Genomic DNA, 9,901 nt, shown 5'->3' with positions numbered 1-9,901 from the left:
AGGGAAATATATTTTTCTGCAGGCAGCATGTAGTCTTTACCCACATCTCACCTCCTTGGGTGTGCCTTGAAAATAACAGGAAGCCAAAGATTTTATGGCAAGTTCATTCCTGACCACAGAGCTGTCTCCAATGGGTTCTGTGATTCAGGGACCTGGGAAGAAGAAAAGGGCATAGCTATCAACTTGTCACTGACATAAACATTAACATTAGCACATTGAATCTCAGGGCCTCCCCTTGGAGGCTAGCTTTGACCCCACACCACTTCTATCCACTGATAACAGATTGTGATATTTGTGCTTCACTTTCATTGATCAAGGCTGCCAGCAAGGTTCATCTTACTTAGACTTTGTTCATGTGACAAATCACTGTGTGATTTGTTTGGATCCCTGACCCTGCTTAGGTATGGTGCCTTCTGGCAGTTCAGTTTTTTATGCTCTTGCATTTATATCCAGGTCCTAATCTGGCAGCTGCATTAAGGAAAAACTTCCTTGAAGCTGCATTAAGTTTTTGCTTAATGCAACTTCTGTCAAACCAACCTCATGGTCCAATACTCTTACCAGAGACCAGTAGAGGACAAATCAAACCATTTACTCACACAAACCTGCCTTTTCAGAAAGACTGCTATGAACACATTTCCTAAAAGCAGACAAACATTACACAGATGAAGATTGTGGTTTGGTGATTTTTCAGGGAAATCTAAAAGCTACAGAAAATCCAAACAGGTTTGTAAGTCTTTAGAATGCATACTTACACCAGCATAAATGAGGGTTTCTCTCCCATTAGGGAACTGGAGTCTGTTACATTATCCCCATTGAGTCTCCTAATGTCCCTGGCTCAGCACCATAGGCAACAGATGCAAAAGGTCACCAATGAAGGGCAAAATATTTTGTGAAAATAAAGAGCTGTGCTATCTGCATTGCCAGTTTTTCCCACTCTGCACTTTGAGTGCTATCGCCTTGTTTTCATACAGTGATTTTCCTTTTATTTGCTGAGTTTATTTTGTTAAATATGGTGGAAAGACAAAAAAAGAAAGGAAAAAAAAAGCAAGGTCTCTGTTTTTTCTCCAAGTATGAACCAAGGGACTACCCGGAGCCTGCTTCAAATGGGCTTTGTCATCCTCAAGCATGTGTTTGTTTTACCTCTTCCTGAACCTAAATGATTTGCTCAGCTAATCAATCTTCAATAATATGTAACAGGCAAGAAAAAAAGATCACTAAAAAATAGAAATAGCTGCAGCTGTTTTCTGCTAGAGGGGAAGAGCAGAATTCATCTCTGGAGTAGATGATCTTTTGTTTAGAAAAACTTACTGAAGGGATTTTTAGGTTATGCAAAATTAGGCCCCCAAAACTAGTCCAGGATGGGAGTAGAGACAGAAAGCAAAATTACTCTGTATTATCAAGTCTCAAGAATTTTGCTTTTGTGCCCCACTGGTTTTGGAAGCGGGGGGATAATGGTGTATTCTAGAACGAGGTGAAGAAGAAAATAGAGACACACATTTTATGTGTATATATATATATATATATATATATATATATATATATATATATACTCACACATAGACACATGCAGAAATCAGGAAATTATGGCCATCTGGATTCTGAGCAGAAAGGATTTGTAAGACATTTCTTGGGGTAGAAATGGCTGAAAAAAATTTTTTTTGGAATTTTATTTCATTTTATTTTTATACAGCAGGTGCTTACTAGTTATCTATTTTATACATATTAGTGTGTATATGTCAGTCCCAATCTCCCAATTCATCCCATCACTCCCCCCCACCACTTTCTCCCCTTGGTGTCCATATGTTTGTTCTCTACATTTGAGTCTCTATTTCTGTCTTGAAAACCAGTTCATCTGTACCATTTTTCTAGATTCCACAGATATGCGTTAATATACAATATTTGTTTTTCTATTTCTGACTTACTTCAGTCTGTATGACAGTCTCTAGGTCCATCCACATCTCTGCAAATGACCCATTTCCATTCCTTTTTATGGCTGAGTAATATTCCATTGTATATATGTACCACATCTTCTTTATCCATTCGTCTGCCCATGGACATTTAGGTTGCTTCCATGACCTGGATTATGCAAATAGTGCTGCAATGAATATTGAGGTGCATGTGTCTTTTTGAATTATGGTTTTCTCTGGGTATATGCCCAGTAGGGGGATTGCTGGGTCATATGGTAATTCTATTTTTAGTTTTTTAAGGAACCTCTATATTATTCTCCATAGTGGCTCTATCAATTTACATACCCACCAACAGTGAAAGAGGGTTCCCTTTTCTCCACACCCGCTCCAGCATTTGTTGTTTGTAGATCTTCTGATGATGCCCATTCTAACCGGTGTGAGGTGATACCTCATTGTAGTTTTGATTTACATTTCTCTAATAATAAGTGATGTTGAGCAGCTTTTCATGTGCCTCTTGGCCATCTGTACACCTTCTTTGGAGAAATGTCTCTTTAGGTCTCCTGCCCATTTTTTGATTGAGTCGTTTGTTTTTTAAATATCGAGCTGCATGAGCTGTTTATATATTTTGGAGATTAATCCTTTGTCCGTGGATTCATTTGCAAATATTTTCTCCCATTCTGAGGGTTGTCTTTTCATCTTGTTTATGGTTTCCTTTGCTGGGCAAAAGCTTTTAAGCTTCACTAGGCCCCATTTGTTTATTTTTGTTTTTATTTCCATTTCTCCAAGAGGTGGGTCAAAAAGGATCTTGCTGTGATTTATGTCATAGTGTATTCTGCCTATGATTTCCTCTAAGACTTTTATAGTGTCTGGCCTTACATTTAGTTCTTTAATCCATTTGAGTTTATTTTTGTGTATGGTGTTATGGAGCATGCTAATTTCATTCTTTTACATGTGGCTGTCCAGTTTTCTCAGCACCACTTATTGAAGAGGCTGTCTTTTCTCCATTGTATATTCTTGCCTCCTTTATCAAAAATAAGGTGACCATATGTGCGTGGGTTTATCTCTGAGCTTTCTATCCTGTTCCATTGATCTATATTTTTGTTTTTGTGCCAGTACCATACTGTCTTGATTATTGTAGCTTTGTAGTATAGTTTGAAGTCAGGGAGTCTGATTCCTTCAGCTCCATTTTCTTCTTTCAAGATTGCTTTGGCTATTTGGGATCTTTTGTGTCTCCATACAAATTTTAAGACTTTTGTTCTAGTTCTGTAAAAAATACCATTGATAATTCGATAGGGGTTGCATTGACTCTGTAGATTGCTTTGGGTAATATAGTCATTTTCACAATTTTGATTCTCCCAATCCAAGAACATGGAATATCTCTCCATTTGTTTGTGTCATCTTTGATTTCTTTCATCAATGTCTTATAGTTTTCTGAGTACAGGTCTTTAACCTCCTTAGGTAGGTTTATGCCTAGGTATTTATTCTTTTTCTTGCAATGCTGAATGGGATTGTTTCCTTAAATTCTCTTTCTGATCTTTCATTGTTAGTGTATAGGAATGCAAGAGATTTCTGTGCATTAATTTTGTATCCTGCAACTTTACCAAATTCATTGATTAGCTCTAGTAGTTTTCTGGTGGCATCTTTAGGATTCCCTACGTATAGTATCATGTCATCTGCAAACAGTGACAGTTTTACTTCTTTTCCAATTTGTATTCCTTTTATTTCTTTATCTTCTCTGATTGCTGTGGCTAGGACTTCCAAAACTATGTTGAATAATGGTGGCAAGAGTGGACATCCGTGTCTTGTTCCTGATCATAGAGGAAATGCTTTCAGTTTTTCACCATTGAGAATGATGTTTGCTGTGGGTTTGTCATATATGACCTTTATTATACTGAGGTAGGTTCCCTCTATGCCCACTTTCTGGAGAGTTTTTTATCATAAATCAGTGTTGAATTTTTTCAAAAGCTTTTTCTGCATCTATTGAGATGATCATGTGGTTTTTATTCTTCAGTTTGTTAATATGGTGTGTCACATTGATTGATTTGCATATATTGAAAAATCCTTGCATCTCTGGGATAAATCTCACTTGATCATGGTGTATGATCCTTTTAATGTGTTGTGGGATTCTGTTTGCTAGTATTTTGTTGAGGATTTTTGCATCTATATTCATCAGTGATACTGGTCTTTAATTTTCTTTTTTTGTAGTATCTTTGTCTGGTTTTGGTATCAGGGTGATGGTGGCCCCATAGAATTAGTTTGAGAGTGTTCCTTCCTTTGAAATTTTCTGGAAGAGTTTGAGAAGGATGGGTGTTAGTTCTCCTCTAAATGTTTGATAGAATTCACCTGTGAAGCCATCTGGTCCTGGACTTTTGTTTGCTGGAAGATTTTTAATCACAGTCTCAATTTCATTAGTTGTGATTGGTTTTTCAGGTTTTCTATTTCTTCCTGGTTCAGTCTTGGAAGGTTCTACCTTTCTAAGAATTTGTCCATTTCTTCCAGGCTTTCCATTTTATTGGCATAGAGTTGTTTGTATTGGTCTCTTATGATGCTTTGTACTTCTGTGGTGTCCATTGTAACTTCTCCTTTTTCATTTCTAATTTTATTGATTTGAGTCCTCTCCCTCTTTTTCTTGATGAGTATGGTTAAAGATTTATCAATTTTGTTTATCTTCTCAAAGAACCAGCTTTTAGTTTTATTGATCTTTGTCTCTAGGCATTTTTTGATTTCCTCTTTGATTTCTTCAGTGATCTCTTGGTATTTAGTAACAGACTGTTAAGCCTCTCTGTGTTTTTATTTTTACATTTTTTCCTAATCTAATTTGTTTCTAATAAATTTATTTCTAATAACTTTATTTATTAGAAATAAATTATTTATTTATCATTTATTTCTAATCTCATAGCATTGTGATCAGAAAAAATGCTTAATATAATTTCAATTTTCTTAATTTGGTTTGTGACCCAAGATGTGATCTAACCTGGAGAATGTTTCATGTGCACTTGAGAAGAAAGTGTAATCTGCTGTTTTCGAATGGAATGTCTTATAAATATCAATTAAATCTGTCTGGTCTATTGTGTCATCTAAAGCTTGTGTTTCCTTATTAATTTTCTGTCTGGATGATCTGTCTATTGGTGTAAGTGAGGTGTTAAAGTCCCCCACTACTATTATGTTACTGTCGATTTCCTCTTTTATAGCTGTTAGCATTTGCCTTATGTACTGAGGTGCCCCTATGTTGTATACATATATATTTATAATTGTTGTAGTTTCTTGTTGGTCATTATGTAGCCTCCTTCCTTGTCTCTTGTAGCATTCTTTATTTTAAAGTCTATTTTATCTGATATGAGTATTGCTACTCCAGTTTTCTTTCTTTTTTTAATAAATTTATTTATTTATTTATTTTTGGCTGCATTGGGTCTTCATTGCTGCACACAGGCTTTCTCTAGTTGTGGCAAGTGGGGGCTACTCTTTGTTGCGGTGTGCGGGCTTCTCACTGTGGTGGCTTCTCTTGTTGTGGAGCAGAGGCCCTAGGCGCATGGTTTTCAGTAGTTCTGGTACACAGGCTCAGTAGTTGTGGTGCACAGGCTTTGTTGCTCCATGGCATGTGGGATCTTCCCAGACCAGTGTTCGAGCCTGTGTCCCCTGCACTGGCAGGTGGATTCTTAACCACTGCACCATCAGGGAAGCCCACTCCAGCTTTCTTTTGATTTCCATTTGCATGGGATACCTTTTTCCATCCCCTCACTTTCAGTTTGTATGTGTCCCTATAAGTGCGTCTCTTGTAGACAACATAAATATTGGTCTTGTTTTTCTATCCATTCAGTGAGCCTGTGTCTTTTGGTTGAAGCATTTAGTTCATTCACATTTAAGATAATTATTGATATGTATGTTCCTATTACCATCTTCTTAATTGTTTTGGGTTTTTTTTTTTCTTTTAAAGATACCTTTGTATCCCTCTCATCACTTACATTCTAAGGGTTTTTAATTAATTTATTTATTTTTGCTGTGTTGGGTCTTCGTTTCTGTGCAAGGGCTTTCTCCAGTTGTGGCAAGTGGGGGCCATTCTTCATCGTGGTGCTTGGGCCTCTCACTATTGTGGCCTCTCTTGTTGCAGAGCAGAGGCTCCAGACACGCAGGCTCAGTAGTTGTGGCTCATGGGCCTAGTTGCTCTGCAGCATGTGGGATCCTCCCAGACCAGGGCTCGAACCCGTGTCCCCTGCATTAGCAGGCAGATTCTCAACCACTGCACCACCAGGGAAGCCCTGGGTTTGTTTTTGTATGTCTTTTTCTTCTCTTGTGTTTCCTGTCTAGAGAAGTTTCTTTTGCATTTGTTATAGAGCTGGTTTGGTGGTGCTGAATTCTTCTGGCTTTTGCTGTCTTCACTTATTTTCAATAATATCAATATCAATCTTAGAATGTTTCCCATTGTGCTATAATATCCCCACCCCACCAAGTACCTCTGTATTGTTTTTCTAATCTTCAGTTAGAATATGCTATATTCTATACCAGCCTGAATTATTGGTTCTTCCAGGAATGAAGGGGTTAGAGCTGTGTCTACCAGGTAATAGCTAGAGAGTTGAGGGGTTAAAGAAATTAATAGGAATTTCAAAAGTAAAGATCTGCAAGGATATTCAGAATCAAGAAGGCAGGGAATGTCTGGCATGTGACTGGGACAGGACAACATCAGCTCCCCCACCTTAGGAATCCTCAGGAGGTGGAAATGGGGTCAGACTTTCTCACAGCTGAGATGGGTCACAGTAGTTTATTTGGATATGAAAGGAAAGGGTAGCCACAACATGTCGCTATCTTGTCACAAACAGAACTCAGAGTTTCACTGGGGCTCCCACACCTGAGCCCCATCATTTGAGCCAGCCTCTGCTGTCTCTCTTCCACTTTCTCCAAACACTATCTATAACCATTCCAATTTTTGACTTTTTGTTGAGCCATTTTCCCCTGTCTGAGAAGCCCTGGCTCCCATCCTCTGTTTATTCCCATTCTACCCATTCTTCAACACCCAATTAAAATTCTACCTTTTCCATGAAATTACTCTTGACTCTTAGAGCCTAGCTTTAGATCTCCCATTTCTGAATTCCTGTAGCACACATGTCAGGAAAGTCACCATACAGCAATATGATAGTAATCTTCTATTTTCTGTTTCTTCTAACTCAATTTTGTTTTCCCCAAATGATAATGGAAATTCTTAGGGTAAAGGAAAAGTGTCATTTATTTTCCCTATATTTCTCAACTCCCCCTAATTTATTCCTAGATACCTACCAACTTCTCAGTTAGCATTTGGTTGATAGGCAAGGAGTTGCGTCCCTCTTTAAAATAAGCATATATTATGCAGAAGAAGCCCACTAGTGGGAGCGAGCAATGCTGACGCCTTAATGGAGCCAGTCAACCATTGTATATTCAGTTGGTGTTGCTTCAGTAGGCCACTGTATAGTAAATTAAATTCTCAGAATGAAAAAATTATAAGATCTTATGATTTCTGCCTTTGTTTATGTGCTCTCTAACCCAGCATAATGCTTTCACCTCTTTCTACTTATAAATGAAGTATCGCTTCCAATACAAATTCATTAAGATAAGCCAAAACAAAGCAAAACTGAACAGGTTTCTTTAGTCAAACAGTAATTCAACTTGGGAGAACTTATGGAAAATTTTAATAATTATTTAAATATTGAGAGTACAATTAACTTAATGAGAGAGTAATATTTCAAATCTCAGATCAACCGGAGTACTGCAAGTTAAGGTACTAAAGTACAACCACAGACACAAATAAAGTATATATTTGAAAGAGTTCTATTTGCTACGTGAGACAAGGTTACCAGAAAGCCTACAGAATTCATTTCATGTCTCCCTTTTTATTGTCGGTTTCCTTTTTGTATTTTCTAAACATGCATTTTCTTTTTCTTGCACTGCTTCTCTTTTGCTCCAAGTTTCTTTTTATCTGCATAATGTTTTGTATCTGATGCTCTGGTAGTGTCTCACAGCTCTTTCTCACTTATGAGCTGTCATTGAGTTACCATGATGTCCAAAAGCTGTATCAAATGAGCAGACTAAGAAATAAAGTGAAGGGTGAAGGTACCACTTATATGAGGGCTAGAGTCTAAGGTCAGAGCATAAATAAGAAGACAATTGCGTATTTTCAAATTACATCTGAAACTCCATTCGATAGATTCTAGGTGGGAGATCCTCCTTAACAAAGTTAAGTCCATTTTTCCACCAGTATTGGAATCATGCACTCTCTATTCAGTTGAACCACAGATAAAGTAGTTGGCTTCTTTATACAGGCCATGTAGAGGTTCTTTAAACATAGGTTCACAGGTGAGATACTCAGGTTCTGAGAGGCATATGGGAACCAAGATGCTGGCAGAAGGTGGATGCTGAGCTCCCAGGTTAGGCTACATCTGGGATATTTGCACATTAAATAGCTGTACAGGTTGACTATTCAGTATCAATCAAATGAATATTTCTCTTCTCTGTTTCTTTTCCTCCCCACCCATTTAAATACCTATGATGAAATTCCATTGAGTTGAGTATGTACATGATGTGACTCTACCCTGCATCAGGATGAAAGTGCCCACTGCCCTGGAAATAAAGTCATATCGCTATAATTCTCTGGTCATCCTCTTGAAAATCACTAAGGCCATACACAAAGCTTCTGTACATCAAACGTGGCAACTTACAGGGTGTGACAGATGGGTTTTTGGTCTTACCCCTTCACTGTCCCTTATGTGTGAATCACGTTACTAGAGCTGGTTAAGCAGAAAACTTGTGGTAAATATTTTGGCATTATTAAAATAGCTTTTGTTTGCCTTGATATTGCATGGGGAAACTTCTAGTCTTTTTTTTCCTTCTGAATCCCTCAATCAAGATGGATTGAACTAAGATGCCAGTAAAACTTGGCTGATGGAAGTCACATGGCTTCATTTGTTCTTTTAGCTCTTTCTAAAAAACTTATTTTATGTTTTTTATAAAAGCTTTATTGGAATATAATTTACCTATAATATAATTCACCCACTTAAAGTATACAAGTCAATGATTTTTGGTATATTCACAGAGTTTTGCAACCATCACCATAATCAATTTTAGGATATTTTCATCATCCTAAAAAGAAATCCTATACCCTTTTTTCTATTTTAGCTCCCCCACCTCTGTGTCTCTTCAGCCTTAGGCAACCACTAATCTACTTTCTAGTTCTATAGATTTGCCTCTTCTGGATATTTAACATAAATGGAATGTGAGTGAGGGGGATAATGGACATGATATTGAGGGTCTGGTAGCACTTATGTTAGCCAGAAGGAAACAGTATGAAGATCTCTGTTTTTCAGACCAGTTTAGATGAGTCAGTGGGTTGGTTTTCAGGAATAAAAATCAAGTTTCAGCATTTAACTGGACATGAATGCAACCTATCATGGAGCAGGTGCTGAAAATAAACCACACAGCTCCTAAAATATATATTTTGGTAGTAGATCAACATCAGCTATATATCAATATTTTCTCAATGACAGTATTAAATTTACTGACACATAAGGTATATCAGACAATTCTTTTCACTTGTTACACATTTGGCAGATTTGCAAAAAATTTTATGACCTTTATTTAATTCACTGTTTAAGTGTTGGTTTTAGTATTTAAGTTTATTGAAAAAAATTAGCTTACTCAATGGAGGAAAGATGTTGCCTGAATGTAAAAGTACAATTTATGAGAAAAAATGTGCCTTCCCAATAATTTTTCTAGCTACATCTCAAGGAAATTTCATCTATTTTAAAATTCAACATGGTAAATAGCTATAATTGATTTACTTAAGGTTTTATTTGTTAATTCATACATATGTGTTAGTATGATTTAATAGGTTTAGTCACAGTGACAGTGGTATAAGACATAATTACTGACTTGAGAAAACTACATATATATATATGTGTGTGTGTGTGTGTATACATATATATGTTTTATACTTTTAAGCCTATCTCAATTTATACTTGTAGTAATTGGAA

The sequence above is a fragment of the Lipotes vexillifer genome, unplaced genomic scaffold (genome assembly GCF_000442215.2).
Source record: "Lipotes vexillifer unplaced genomic scaffold, Lipotes_vexillifer_v1.1 scaffold100, whole genome shotgun sequence".
NCBI lineage: Eukaryota > Metazoa > Chordata > Mammalia > Artiodactyla > Lipotidae > Lipotes > Lipotes vexillifer.
This window is presented reverse-complemented; position numbering follows the sequence as displayed.